Source organism: Anas platyrhynchos, chromosome 14 (genome assembly GCF_047663525.1).
Source record: "Anas platyrhynchos isolate ZD024472 breed Pekin duck chromosome 14, IASCAAS_PekinDuck_T2T, whole genome shotgun sequence".
Taxonomy (NCBI): domain Eukaryota; kingdom Metazoa; phylum Chordata; class Aves; order Anseriformes; family Anatidae; genus Anas; species Anas platyrhynchos.
The window spans coordinates 3,722,765-3,737,105 of NC_092600.1; the positions used below are offsets into that span (position 1 = coordinate 3,722,765).

At 42.8% G+C, this 14,341-nt stretch overlaps 1 protein-coding gene across 4 annotated transcripts in view; it reads left to right on the plus strand.

Moving 5' to 3' along the window:
• Nucleotides 1-1,276: 1,276 nt before the first annotated feature.
• The window catches only part of SMAD5 (SMAD family member 5), a 29,611-nt gene continuing 16,546 nt past the window's right edge, over nucleotides 1,277-14,341 (plus strand). For 2 of the 4 annotated variants that reach the window (XM_072044641.1, XM_005018687.6), the window contains exon 1: nucleotides 1,277-1,635. The gene's annotated coding sequence lies outside the window, so the exon portion shown is untranslated. Of the gene's footprint in view, nucleotides 1,636-11,357; nucleotides 11,541-11,615; nucleotides 14,173-14,341 lie in introns of those variants that run through there. The other 2 variants (XM_027468154.3, XM_072044642.1) reach the window with 2 other exon arrangements.

Consider the following 14,341-nt stretch of genomic DNA (forward strand, 5'->3'; position numbering starts at 1 on the left):
GAACTTCCAGAGCCAAAGGTTGGTGTCTTGTTTTTATTTTTTATTTTTTTATTGTTTTTTTTCCAACAACTTTGTTATCCACAGATTGCCTTACTCCCTTCCCAAGCTCACTCAGGAATAGGTTGAGCTGGACCAGTATGTGCACTTGTGGCTGTGAAACTCCACCTCCCTCTGCTGTCAACAGTAACCAGGTATTAGCTTCTTTTTCTTTCAGTAGTTATACCTACTTGGGGGATTATTGCCTCCTTTCCCCTAACAGATTTTCTTCCCTGAGAAAGGTGGGAGACACTGTCAAGGATCTTTCAGAAATCCAAGTAGAATGCAAGGAAATATCTGCTGGCTAAATCCTTCAAAGAACTCCAGCAGTGATCTGCAAGGTCTAACTTTCTTTTGCCATGCTCATCCTTCTCCGTGAATGCATTATGGGCTCTTGGCTCCAGTGTTGGCAGATAACTGGAGCTCTGCAAGGGAACAAAACCCATGCGAGGGAAACACAAAGTTTCTTCAGAAACGGTTTGAGAGGACTGAGCTGATAATTTAGACACAACCTCAGTTATTTCATGAAGACCAATGCCTAACAATTAGGCAAAATGGCTAATGATTAAGCATAATCCTAATAATCTCATTAAATAAATAATAAATGCTTTGAGTCTGCACGCACCTAATCAGAGGAATTTTATCTTCTGCTTTCCGTGATTCTTCTCGGATGTGCAGCTGTCAGACTGTTCCTGTTAACTGGACTTTGAAACCTCTAAGTGCTCTGCTGTCAACATGACTTCTGTTGTGTCTGTAAGTTCACAGAGTGACCGATCTTTCACAGACTTATATTTTAAAATATTTCTCATTCTGTTTTTGCCATCTTTATGTATACATGCTAAGTGGTAAAATGCAAATTTAGAAGGCCTGGTATGAGGATCATTCATACCTGGTGTAATGGTATTTTTTACATGGAAAGGGCCATTATCCTAATTAAGCTGGCCTATTTTGAGGGGCGGGTGTATTCACGTGTGCATACGCATACAATCAAATGCATTAAATGCACATAGATCTATTCATATGTATTACACACACATATCTACATTTAATGCATCCAGACTGTGTGTATATCATACTGTTTGTGCAGAGCGACCTCACGCAAAGGGTCAGCACACTGCGATGGCTATCACTCCCGTTTTGCACACAGAGAAGACTGCACTGGATAAATTATTCACCAAAAAGCATCAGCCAGCCTCGCCACGGGCACGATTTACACCGGCAAAGCGCTTTTGATACGGATCGCGTGAGAGACACGGCACAAAAGATGGCTGCATTGCAGCGGAGCGAGGAGCATTACTCCAGGATGAAGGCAGGAAGCAAAAATAGCCTTGCCACGCCGCTATCGCAGAAAGTTTCTAAAGCGGGAATGTGAATTCCCTGCCCTGCATGCACGCAGCCTGTGGCCGCTCAGCTCCACGCCCCAGCCCCAGCTCAGCTCAGCACCAGCTCAGCACCAGCCCCAGCTCAGCCCCTGCCCAGCGCCGCCCCTCTCCTCGCTGCTGCCAGGATGAGCGCACGGCAGAGGGCTGGCCGTCGCTTGCAAGGGAGCTGGAGCGAAAGGGAAGGGGCAGAAAATGGAGCGGCAGTAATGTCCTGAAGGTAAAGCTATGCTCAGTTGTTGTTGTCTTTTTTTTTTTTCTTCTTTTTTTTTTTTTTTTTTCTCTCCTCCCCGAGCCTGCCTCTCGCTTGTTTTTTTTTTTTCGAGCAGAGGGAAGGAGACTCACTGAGATGGCGTCACTTTTTAAAAGTTTGCAGATTTTGCTGATTTTTTTTTTGTTTGTTTTCCTTTTTTTTTTTTTTTTTTCTTCTTTAAGGGAGGGTTGTACTATTTGTAATGCAACTGTGCGATGTGGCCAAGATCTAAATATACGGCTGCAAAAACAACCCCTGAGATAGCAACACCGATAGCAGAGGCTATTGTTTAACTTTCTGGATTCCGATTAAATCCTGAAATGTTAAATATTTATTTAATGCGTATGGAGATGGGGAATTCTCGCTAGCTACACTAATGGAGTCAGAGCAGGCAGCGAGGTTTTTTGCCTACCCCCCTCCCAAATCTAAATGGGGACTTCCAGATCTACGAGCAGGGAGTTTGTGCCAATGCACAGACTGGAATATGAACTTTAAAGGACAAAACGGTTTAGCTTTGTTTTAGGAGTTTGATTTCAGTTAGTTAAGCAAACTATCGCATTTTTTCCCGTTTCTCCAGCTCAATCCAAACATAACATTCCACAGGCTAAAATCTGGTACAAAATAAAACCTACTTAGTAGCAGCTGGAGTTACATTCACAGTCTAAAAATGATCTGCAAGCGCCTCGAGAATCCTAAATGTCAGGACTGCTAACGCTCCCACCGTGGCCTATGTACCACTGCAATCCTCTGAAGTGGTTACCTGGCCAAGAGTCGGGAACAGACGATAAGAAGCCAAAAGACAGAGAGCCAAGGAGACACTAAAAGCTAAAGAACAGGGTTCATCATGATGTTACATTGCAGCAGTTAGCTTTCTTAAATGTTAATACATTCTCCCTAGGAGATGCTTCTTGGCTCAGTGTTTGTTGTTTGTTTTTTTCTCTGTACTATTTTGTACATTGTCACGAGTACATAAGATCAGTTTAGAGTATGAAGGCTCTCTAAATTTTGGCTGGAGTTTCAATGAACTCACAGGGAAGGCGGGTGTGGGGTGATAAACTTCAGGCTCTGCGAGTTCACATCTCACTCAAGCATTTCACTCAAAAAGAGCACTGTCCTGGAGTCAAAGTATAGTTAAAGTTATAGTTTGTCCAGAAAAGGGCAACGAAGCTGGTGGAGTCACCACCCCTGGACGTCTTTAAAAGACGTTTAGATGTAGAGCTTAGTGATATGGTTCAGTGGAGGACTGGTTAGTGTTAGGCCTGAGGTTGGACTAGGTGATCTTGGAGGTCTCTTCCAACCTAGATGATTCTGTGATTCTGTCGTTCCCAAGCTGTGGTGAATTGTAATTAGGGTTATGAACTATTTTAGTGGCAGTGCCTCACATGGGGCCCATCTCAGCAGTTGGAGCAAAAGGTTTATGACCTTCTAATTTTTCCTTTACCATGTGAAGGTGTTTGGATAATAAGAGTAATGCCAACATTTCAGATTTGCAAAAAAACGTAAGCAAGACTGAAAATATATCCTTTGCCTTTTGATTTTCCTCCTTGTATTTCCTTTCCAAACATATGTCAAAGGGCAGTGCTTAAAGAGTGGAAGAAAACCCAGCAGTGATAAAAGCCTGAATGAAAAATAACACTTGACTATTACTATGAGAAACTAGAGATTTCCTCATCTTATTGGCTTCTCCCACAAGCTTTAATTTCTGTTTCGGAAAATGATCCAGTTCCCCTTCCTCTTTTTTTTTTTTTTTTTTTTAACTTCTGTGGGAATAGCTTTATTGTGAACAGAAGCAAATAACTTGCAACACGCTGTCCCAAACTGCACCATACTACACCCCATAACACTTTTATTTTATGATAGGTATTATTATACTTGTATATGCAGATCTTGATACTGCAGAGGAAATTATTAAAGCCAACTATTTGGTCATGAGGGTTGAAAAAAAAAAGTTGTTTCCCAAAGTGTGCCACAAAATTTAAATACGAGTTGTAAAGGCCTGGTGTGGTGTAACTTGAGGACTTCAGTGGAAGTACACCTGATGCACCCAGGAGAAGGTCAAGTCCTGTCAGCTCCGCCATGGGAAAGCTTTGGTAGTCTGCATTGCCGTCACTAATTGGTCTGTGTTGTGAAATCCTCGGGTGATAACGTGCTGTTAGAAAGTTGTCTTATGAGTAATTAAGCTTAGGTCTAGCTATTATAACCTGATTTGTTACTCATACACTAGAGTCATCGGCGGTGTTTTCTCTCAAGATGCAGATAAAGCTCAATGTCCTCTGCGCTGGTCTAAGCCAAAAGTGCCTGCATAATGACTGGAGAGCTTTTAGCTATAGGTAGGTTCAGGCACATGTGGCGGGAAGCATTATCATTAATATAAGAGGTACAATTACTGTAGCAGATCACTTGTATTTCAAATTGTTCCTTTTTCCTTTCCTTTCTTTTATGTAGAGGGAGTGATGTGGGATGTGTACCTTTCTTCAATTAAAGTTGAAAATACTGATTTTACTCTTTTTTTTTTTTTTTTTTTTTTTTAAATCTCTCTTTGAGAGTGTTTCTGTTTATTGTATCCAAGCTTCTCCATAGAGTGGGTGTAACTAGGAGAAGAATTTGGCCCATAATGCGAGCTAAATTTTCAGCGCTTCCACTATTTAGAGCTCTGCTGTGTTAAAAATAGCTTCCCTGTGGTTTTGGCCATGGAGCCACAAATACAACTTTTCAGTGCAGAGTTATTGTGGATGTTGGTCCCAACTATTGCTACAAGAAATGGAATTCCAGCTCACGACTGTGTCAACAGATGGTTGTATTGAATGTGAGGTTGTGTGTTAGATCTTGCTGTCCCAAACAGAGAATGCGGCCCACCCAAATGCCAGTCACGTTCAAAGGGAGCATGCTTCCAAGGATTTGGCCTTGGGAGTGAAAAGCCCTGGGAAGAATTGTGTCCATGCTGGCAATAAATGGGAAGAACGTGCACAAAAGGCTCCAAGGGTGGCTACCGGTGCAGGATGTTAAACAGGTGCTGGGGAAGTGAGTAAATCTTTAAGAAGAAAACAACACAACTTTATTCGTGAGTAATTTTGAACATAGTTTACACAAAAGAAAAAAGCTCATAGTGACCTGTGACGTATCTTCCTGCTGCCTGCAGGTTTTGGATGTGGTTGCTACAGCCAGCTTTCAGGAGGTGGGGGCTACCTTCCCTCTGAGCTTGGCAGTGGGTGACAGACTCCAGAAAGTGTTCTTGTAATGGGAGGTCATGTTCTGGAAATGGTTGAAAATCACCGATTTAGAAGAATGCCAGCGAGAGTACTGTACGGCCATGCAGTGCTGAAGCAATATCGAATGCAAGCCGGGAGGTAGTCTAGAAAACCAGCACCAGTGGAGGAATATTCAAAGGAACTATGCCATTTAAAATTCTTTTATTTATTGTTTCCTCCGTGAAGCAGTGTATTACTTCACGTTAATCAGCTGGGTCTTTTTTTTTTTTTTTTTTTCCATTCCTCCAGGAAGGTTCCACCTCCTGTTCTGCGAAGCAGATCCAATTTAGCAGTACTTTGCCCTGACCAGATGCTATGCACAAGTTTCAGTGGTCGAGGGTTCACACTCTGATATGGACTTTGCAACAGGCCTCAGAGTTCTCTTCTCCTATGCATTACTTATGCGTTTACTCTTCCTGCATTGTCCTCTCACCCTTCTTAGGACTTTGTCTTTTTTGTCTGTTCTTTTGACATTTACTGGTTGGATTGCGTGTTTGGTTTTGCACCTTTAGTTGACTCTCAAATCTGTTAAACGAGATATACCACCCCTAATATATTTACATTTTTCTTCTCTGGAGCGTGAAAAGACAATGTTGATTTAAACTAATAAAACCTTTACACAACATCTTTAGTTCAAACATCTTTGTAGCAGCACTCAGCAAAAGCCAGCAGCTTTAAGTTTTCTTGGAAGTATACCTTTAGCTCGTCTTTCCCTCCCCTGACCTAGAACTTCATGTTGAGGTCCTATATCTGTATCTTCAGGAAACAAGAGTAATCCTTCTCTCCCCTTCTCTGTGTGAGTTGGGCAATGTAAGATTTCCAGAAGCGTGGCAGTAACAATAACAGGGAACTCAATGGCTGGGAGCCAGCGAGGGTAAGTTCACAGTAGTCCACCCCACCAAAGGCCTTGCAGATAAACACTTCTAATACATTTCCTCCAGATACTAGGCAATTTTTTTCATTTGGATTTAACTTTCTTGCATGTGTGATGTCATGTACACAACATTTGTGTTGGTTTCTTGTTGTGAGGCAGCCGCTTACCATCCACTGTGCCTGTTCTCAGCGTGCTGTAAATTGCGGGGCTATTTAAGAGGACCAAATGGCCTCCCTTTCCACTGGCTGAACTCTGCTCAGACATAACCCTCTTTTTCTGCCTCAAAAATATACGTAAAGGTATGTATAGTATGTTAGCCCCTCCTTAGCCTTTCCCACCCTGAAAATTTTCGAATAGGGATGGCATGTTCCCCTCTCCAAAAAAAAAAATTCCTTTCATGGTATTTCCCCCTTCCCCCATTTCTTCTCAGCTGACAGCTGTGAGAGTCTAACTTTCAGGAGCTATCCTATCTGTTTCCCCTGATTCTGTTTTGAAGCTGGATTTTGTTTAAATATCCAAGTCATCTTTCACACCACAGGATTTATTTTTTTTTTGACATAATTTTAAAGTGGCCTTGAAAATACTTAATGTGAGTAGAGATGTGGTAACTCTCTCTCTCTCTCTCTCTCTCTCTATATATATATATTTATATCCTTTTTATCCTATTATTTTGCCTTTTTTATTTTTTTTTGTTATTATTTTTTAATAAAAACCTCCCCCAGCAATTTAGAAAGTTGATAGGGAATTAAATTGAACAATGTAGTAATTTTAGAAGTCACAGGAAGGCCAAAGTTTCATAATAAAGCTTTTTTGTTGTTGTTTGAATTATAAGGAAATAGTTAAAAAAAAAAAAAATCTAATTTTCACACCATTCATTTCTAACCAAACAAAAAAATCTCAGTAAGAAATGTAGAGATCGTATTCAAAATCTAGTGAGAAAATCAAAATAACGTAATTTAAGATACTTGCTGAACTTCATAGTTGCTTCTCAACCATGCAAGGCCTGATACGAAGCGGTAATTTTTCTGTTGATCGTTTTGTACTTTGATCAGACTGTAAGGTTATAGCTAGTCCAACACAAACATGCACAGCAGCTCAGGTTTTATGAGAAGACAATCTTCTGTCTTCACTGGTATTAGACTGCGTGCAAAGGAATGTGAAACAGGTAGTTGTACTTTACTTGACTTTACAAGGCCGGAGCAAATGTATGAACGTGTGCAGTTGTCTCTGCAGAATCTGAGCACACTATTACAATTGAAATGTTTAAGTAGAAAGTTAGCTAGTTGTTTTTCCTTAGATTATCAGAGTTACATGTCTGTATTTTGAAAAATGTACATTTGCCAATGCTAGAAGAGGACGGATGGATTCATGAGTAATGAAATGAATGAATTTCCCAAATTCATGTAGTCACATGATTTCCAGAAACTATGTGCAGGATGCCTCAAGTCTACTTGCTGCAACCCTTTTTTTGAGCTTTGTATGTTATTAGAGTACACCAACTTCTGTTGACTATATACAACTTTGTATGTAGTCGACAGAAGCGTACGTGGTGCTAATTTTATTGTGACCTTAAGCATAAACAGACTTAAATCATGAGATAGCAAATGTAATTTACTTTATCCTTTACTCTGTCCCATTGACTAGAAGCAAGTAATTTGTCTTCTGCAGTTGGTCATTGGCCATTTAACATCAGACAAAGAATTAGTCTGTGACAAAATGACAAAACAGAAGAAAACTATTTTTCAGCTGGTAGATTATTATTACTCTACTCCAAAATAGTCTGTATATTGTGCTTAAGAATCACTGCTTTCTGAGGAGTGGTGTGTTGTGAGCAGACATGCCTAACTTGCCTGTATTTTTAAACTGGGAACTTTGCACAACTTATTGGAAAACTTGGAGTTTTCCCATAAGCTTGCATGCACACCTGCAGAGCTCCTCATAAAACTATAAAACCTCTGCAGGAGGAAGCACATCAGAGCTGTCTCGTAGCTTCACTTGACAACATACAACTGTTTTGTAACTTCTTATTAAGAGAACATTTTGTTTTGTAGAGACATGATGGCTGGCACATGAACAACACCTCAAACGCTGCTGCCAATTTGTTGTTTGTTACTTGGTTTATTAATTAAGTTACACAAAAGATTTGGAAAAAGACCAACAGCCTTTTTTTTTTTTTTTGGTCCCATATTTTGGACTGCCTGGCCAAAGTAGAACAATTGCTGGTGCAGAGATACACAGAAGTCCCAAAAGGCAGTTAGGGCGGTTAGCTCTGTGTTTGACTGAATTATACCAAAGCCATGCACCTTCACTGTTTGTCATGAACTTTAGTAGGGATATCCTTCCTGTGGGTCTATTAATTGACCTCTGTATAGATCTGATCAGAGTACACTGGTGCTAAAAACTTCTGTTTATATCAAAAGTCACGTGGTTTTCAGACAGAAAAAAAAAAAAAAAAAAAAACTCTTCACAGTTCAAACTTATTTCAAATTGAATCCAGTTTGTCTCACTGGATATTTGCCCTATTTCTATAAACTTTACCTCACTTTTCTTCTTCTTTTTTTTTTTTTTTTTTTTTTCCTGCAGTTAATTTACACAAAGAAGGGGTTTCATGTTCTTTCTTTCTGACTTAATTATATAAAATATAATGTGTATATACATATATGTATATAAAATTCCTTTACATTTGCTAGTTTATAGGTTTTTTTTTTTTTGTTTTTTTTTTTTGGAAGGAAGAATTTTAATAGCAAGATTCAGTAGGCATAACAGAAGCCATGGCTACACCAGGTTTTCAGTGGCTCACAACTGGTGTAGTTACACGTCCTGAAACAGAAATACAGATTTGTATGCAAAGAATGGTTTTGCCAAGTATATCCTTCCCATATGCTATTTTTGCCAAAGGAAGTAACTTTTCTCTAGAACTTTCTGTAGTGGATCAGGCAACCATTCAGCCAAGTTCAGCAGTGTGTCTGAAGAGGCCTCAGGTAGGCCTCAGGCACCTTTGGCTTATGAAGTAGTCTTCCTGTAGGAAAAAGTTTCCTCTTAAAATCATTTTGAGGACTGAAGTGTGAAATACTTTCCCCTCATTGTGGATATTTTCATTAAGAATATAAAGCTAAGTTTCTCTGTGCCATCAGTTTGGGCCTCGCCAGTGCCTAGTGGTGAGCAGTGCCACCCGCTCAGGAGCTGGGCCAGCAGCACCAGGCTTGGTTAGGCCTTCATGGAGGCCTCTCAAGTATCTCATCTCTCACAAGGGAAACAAGACTTTGCCAGTCCTTCCTTATAATGAGAAGCTTTAACACCTTTTTATTGTTGAATTTAATGGAATATGCAAGTTCTTCAGATACGCCTGAAATGTTGGCTTTTAGAGTTGCTGATGTCTGTTGCCAGTTGAGGGGAATTTCAAATATGGAAATGTTGTAACTTCAAGTCATGGTGCTGAACTTGTTTCTTTAATTTATCCTTGTATTCACTGATTTACATAGTTAATAATGACAAGAAATGAACAATTAGGTTGCAGCATGCTTGATGAAGGTCAGGCATTGTTGTGGCTTCTTGGAGGTGGCATTGGCCAAGCACCTCTCTGAAACGAGCTTCTCTGCCTTCCAACAAGTGGCCATAAGGAAGTGGTGGCCACTACCATGTCACGCAGCACGGGCAGTTTGTCTCATTGGGTATTTTCCTAATTTCTACAAACTTTACCTCTGTTTGTTTTTTTTTTTTTTTTTTTTTAAGTTAATTTACACAAATAAATAAGTGGTTTAATTATATAAAATATAGTATATATGTATATATAATTCTTTTACATTTGCCTGTTTCTAGTTTTTTTTTTTTTTTTTTTTTTTTTTTTTTTAAGAATTTTAATAGCAAGATTCAGTAGGCGTAACAGAAGCCATGGCTACACCAGGTTTTCAATGGCTCAGAACTGGTGTAGTTACACGTCCAGAAACAAAAATATAGATTTGTATACAAAGAATGGTTTTGCCAAGTATATCCTTCCCATATGCTATTTTTGCCAAAGGAAGTAACTTTTCTCTAGAACTTTCTGTAGTGGATCAGGCAACCATTCAGCTGCGCTCATCAGTGTGTCTGAAGAGGCCTCAGGTACCTTTGGGTTATGAAGTAGTCTTCCTGTAGAAAAAGTTTCCTCTTAAAATCATTTTGAGGACTGAAGTGTGAAATATTTTCCCCTCATTGTGGATATTTTCATTGAGAATATAAAGCTAAGTTTCTCTGTGCCATCAGTTTGGGCCTCAACAGTGCCTAGTGGTGAGCAGTGCCACCTGCTCAGGAGCTGGGCCAGCAGCACCAGGCTTGGTTAGGCCTTCATGGAGGCCTCTCAAGTATCTCATCTCTCACAAGGGAAACAAGACTTTCCCAGTCCTTCCTTAGGATGAGAGACATTAACAACTGATTTTTATTGTTGAATCTAATGGAAGTATGCGAGTTCTTCTCAGATAAGGCTGAAATGTTGGCTTTTAGAGTTGCTGATATCCGTTGCCAGTTGAGGGGAATTTCAAACATGGAAATGTAGTAACTTCAAGTCATGGTGCTGAACACGATTCTTCATTAATTTACCTTTGTATTCACTGATTTACATAGTTAATAATGACAAGAACAATTAGGCTGTAGCGTGCTTGATGAAGGTCAGGCATTGTTGTGGCTTCTTGGAGGTGGCATTGGCCAAGCACCTCTCTGAAATGAGCTTCTCTGCGTTCCAACAAGTGACCGTGAGGAAGTGGTGGTCATTTCCATTCATTTCCATGTCACGCAGTGAGGATGGTTGTGTGAAAAGTAGGTGTTTGTCCTGCACAGGTGTTACACCCAGCATGAAGATTCCCATGCATATGTGCCCTTGCAGGATTTTCCTAATACCGCTGTCCCTGAGGGCGTTTGAAGAAAGGTTGGTGACATTGGTAGTAGGGTGAAGGCTGGACCGGATGATCTTGAAGGTCTTTTCCAACCTTAATGATTCTGTGATTGTAATATTGTTAACATTTTCCTGAAACTTCAGTCGTTTTTTTTGGTGATCTGCGATTTAGCCGCCTGAAGGACCTCAGCACTGGGCATAAAACCCAGTGCCAGAAAACATCCACCAAATGCCCTATGCCAAACGGTGGGCTGGCAGCAGGAGGCAGGCAGGGCTGGTGGCCGTCCCACAGCTGGGACCAAGCAGGCACTGCGTGGCTGTGCCTGGTGGAAGCCATGGGCACGTCCCAGCGCGGTGAGGTGGCGTGGGCCAACATGGAGCTCGAGCAGAGCTTTTTATGCCTCCATCTTGTGGCAGGCTACGTTTGAGCCGAGACACACAGCCACCTCTTTTCTTCTTATTATTATTTTTTAAACTTTTGGGCTCCGTTTCGTTTTTATTTCTGTTTTTAAAGCGACTACCCCGAGCCACGCCACCCTCCGAGCGCCCTTTCCGCCGCTCTCCCCTCAGCGCTCCCGCCCCTGCCCCTTCCCGCCGCTTCCTCCCGGCTGCGCGCACGCGCGGCCACCGCCAGCCCGCGCGCTCCCGCCCCCTTCTCCCCCCCCCCCCCCTTCCCCTCCCCGCGGGGCTCCCCCCGCCCCTCCGCGCACATCCGGGTCCCGGCGCTGGCCCCGCCGGCCCCGCCGCCGCCGCCGTCCCCTCGCGTCGTGGTGGGAGCGGGCGGCCCAAGGCCCAGGCCCAGCCACCGCCACCACCGCCGCCGCCGCCTGCCCTCAGGGGGACGCCCGCCGCGGCGGGGAGGCCGCCCGAGCTCCGTGCCGTGGTGGGTGAGGGCGGCCCGGGGGCCGGGGGAGGCGCCATCGGGGGGTGGGGGGGGGCTGTGAGGCGGCGGAGGGGGGGCTGGATGGGGGGGGGGGTTGAGAGCCCGCGGGCCCGAAGTTTGTGTCCTCCTTTTGGGAAGTTTTTGTCCTCCTTTTGGGAAGTTTTGTCCCCTTTTGGGAAGTTTGTGCTCTTCTCTGAGAGGTTTTGCCCCTCTCGGGAAGTTTGTGCCCCGTTGGTTGAGGACGGGACCCTCCCCACAGGGCCGCTGGGGGGTGTAGGGGGGTGAAGGAGCAGCCCCAGTAACCCCATTCAGCCCCCGACCCACGCTTCGTGCTGTGCACGGAGCTGCCTCAGTGCTAGTAAAAGGATCGCTTTTTCCCCCCTTTTTTGAAGCTGAGCAACTCCACTCTTACATTGTCAAAGGCCTGAGCAAGGGAAGGAGGAGAGGGATAACTGCCCGTGTCCCCAGCGCTGGTGAAGCGGCGCCTTCTGGCTCGGGCTCCCTCGGCCTCGGCAGCCTTCCCCCGGCACTGACAGCTGCCTGACAACAGATGGGCCGCGGAATTGATTCCGAGGGGCAATTTTTGCTTTCTGTGGGTTGTAAACTTAATAGAGGAAATATGGTCTTGCGGTTAAAGCACAAGACTGGGGATCAAGTGATCCGCGTTCTCTTCCAGAAGTGTAGTTTTTGATGTGACTTGAAGCAAACTGAGCGAAGGTGTTTCTTAGGAAAATGAGGAAGAAGTGATTTCCCAAAGGTTCAGTAACAGGCCTTGAAGCTTGTGGTGGAATCTATGGGTTTACAGGATTTATTCAGTGAGTGACGTGGGCTCCCTGCTTTAACGCAGCCTCTGAGGAATAACTGTCAAAGTTTGCATTAGCCTGTGAGTTTTGTCTCGTCATGGGAAATTAGATTGTCAGTGTGTGATGGCTTTAGATGAAATCTCTTGCTGGTTTTCATTCCTTCGTTAATTTCAGGTAATTTATCTGTCATGTGTGGCTTTAAAATCCTGACGACTGAAGCAGGTGTTGTGCAGTGCATGTCCCGATTATGGGAGTTCTGCACGGATTATCTGCCCGATATTCTGATTCCTGATATTCTGAGAGAATCCCAGTGAAGAGAAGGGAAAAAAAATGGTACATACATTTCTCAGTCACGTGCCCGTGCTCTTCAAAAGCTGTAATGCTTTACGAAATTGGCAGCTGGTGGTAGTGGAAGTTAATAGAAGAAGCAAATAACTTAATTGAAGATGTTTCATAATTAGTATGTTGTAACTTCTGAGTGCTGTGTCTGCGTAGGGTGTTGCTGAATTTAATGTCTTAATCCCTGCTGCTTGATAGTGGTTTAGTCTAACATCTGATATAAAATTTTGTTCATTTGGCCTTGAAATTGACAGTAAGCGTTTAACGGCATTTATTTTGGAAAACAAAACTACAGCAAACCTCGTGCTTGCAGGGGTACCTGCCATTGTTAAACTTTTCTTTTCAAATACGGAGAAAATACACTTGAGGGGGGAATTTTCTTCCTAAAGAAAACTTTCCTAGTGGAAGCCCAGGAAGAAGGGCAGTTGGGGTAGTGATGAGAACTAAAAGAAGAGGATGAGAGGCTTTCCTTGCATTTCTCTGTCTTGATGACAGAAGATCACAGCAAAAGGGTGTGCAGTGTACAGCTGTAGTGGGTGGTTTTCCTTTGAGGTTTAGAGTTTTAACGTGGGGTAGAACCTGAAGGAATGGTAGCTGTGGACCCTGTACTTGATTCTTGTTACGAAGTCAGATTCTTCATGTCACAGCTTGTGCAGGTGCTCTCCTTTGCAGTTTCCAGGATGATAGAATGGTATCTGAGTTGGAAGAAATTCCAGCTCTCAAGGTAGAATGTGAATGCTCTGTTAAATGTTGTATTTCAGTATTTGGTCAAACGGCCTTTGCAAATTATGTTGTGATCTTTAATCTTCCAGAGGACGCTTTTAATTTCAGGAAGATGTTCTATTATATTCTCTTTATAGTTCTCTAAAGAAAGCTCTAAGAACACCTCTGTTGCCCTTAGCTAAATTATGTACCTGCAGACATACTGCTGGGGCAATTCTTTGTAAGACCGTAGTCCTTCCTTTGCTGCCAGTTAAATGCTTCGTGCCGTTTAAAATGCAGGGTTCTTCTAATGTCTATGATAGCTTCGTTAAAATTATTTTTAATGTGTTAATATGCCTTGAAAGATCCCTAGGTCATTTTTTATAGTAACAGGTTTAGTCCGTTCAAGTAAGGAGAGCAGTTCATGCTCAGAATTAAAAGGTGCTTGTGTTAGCTGAGAGCACTTCAGATGTTTCATGGCTAACATTGATAAACAACTCATTAAAAGCAAGTTGAGCAGTAATTCAAGACTTTTGCAGTTATCATTAGTCTTGGTGCAAGTTCCTGCGCTGTTCTCTGGAAGCCTTCTCAGCAGTGCTCCTGTGACCACGTTGAAAAGTTTGGCTGGAGCTTCAGCCCGCTTGACCAGGGTGGGTTGGCAAGGTGCAGGACGCCGCCTGCCAAGTCCGTATCCCTCCTGACCTACCACCAAGGTTGCGCCCGCCAGGACTGTCATCCTTGACAGAGGATCTTTGTCAGGACGCTGCTACTGATCCACCAACTATGAGGTAGTGTCTCTGAATTCTGGGTCAGTGCGTGTCACAAACTGACAAATTTAGAATACTTCGCCATTCATTCATTCTGTGCAAGGGAGAAAAAAGGCTTGCTGAATTACTATTGTCAGTGTTCCCTCCAAATCCTGTAGCCTTTGTAAACTTGTCACAGTCTTAATGCAAT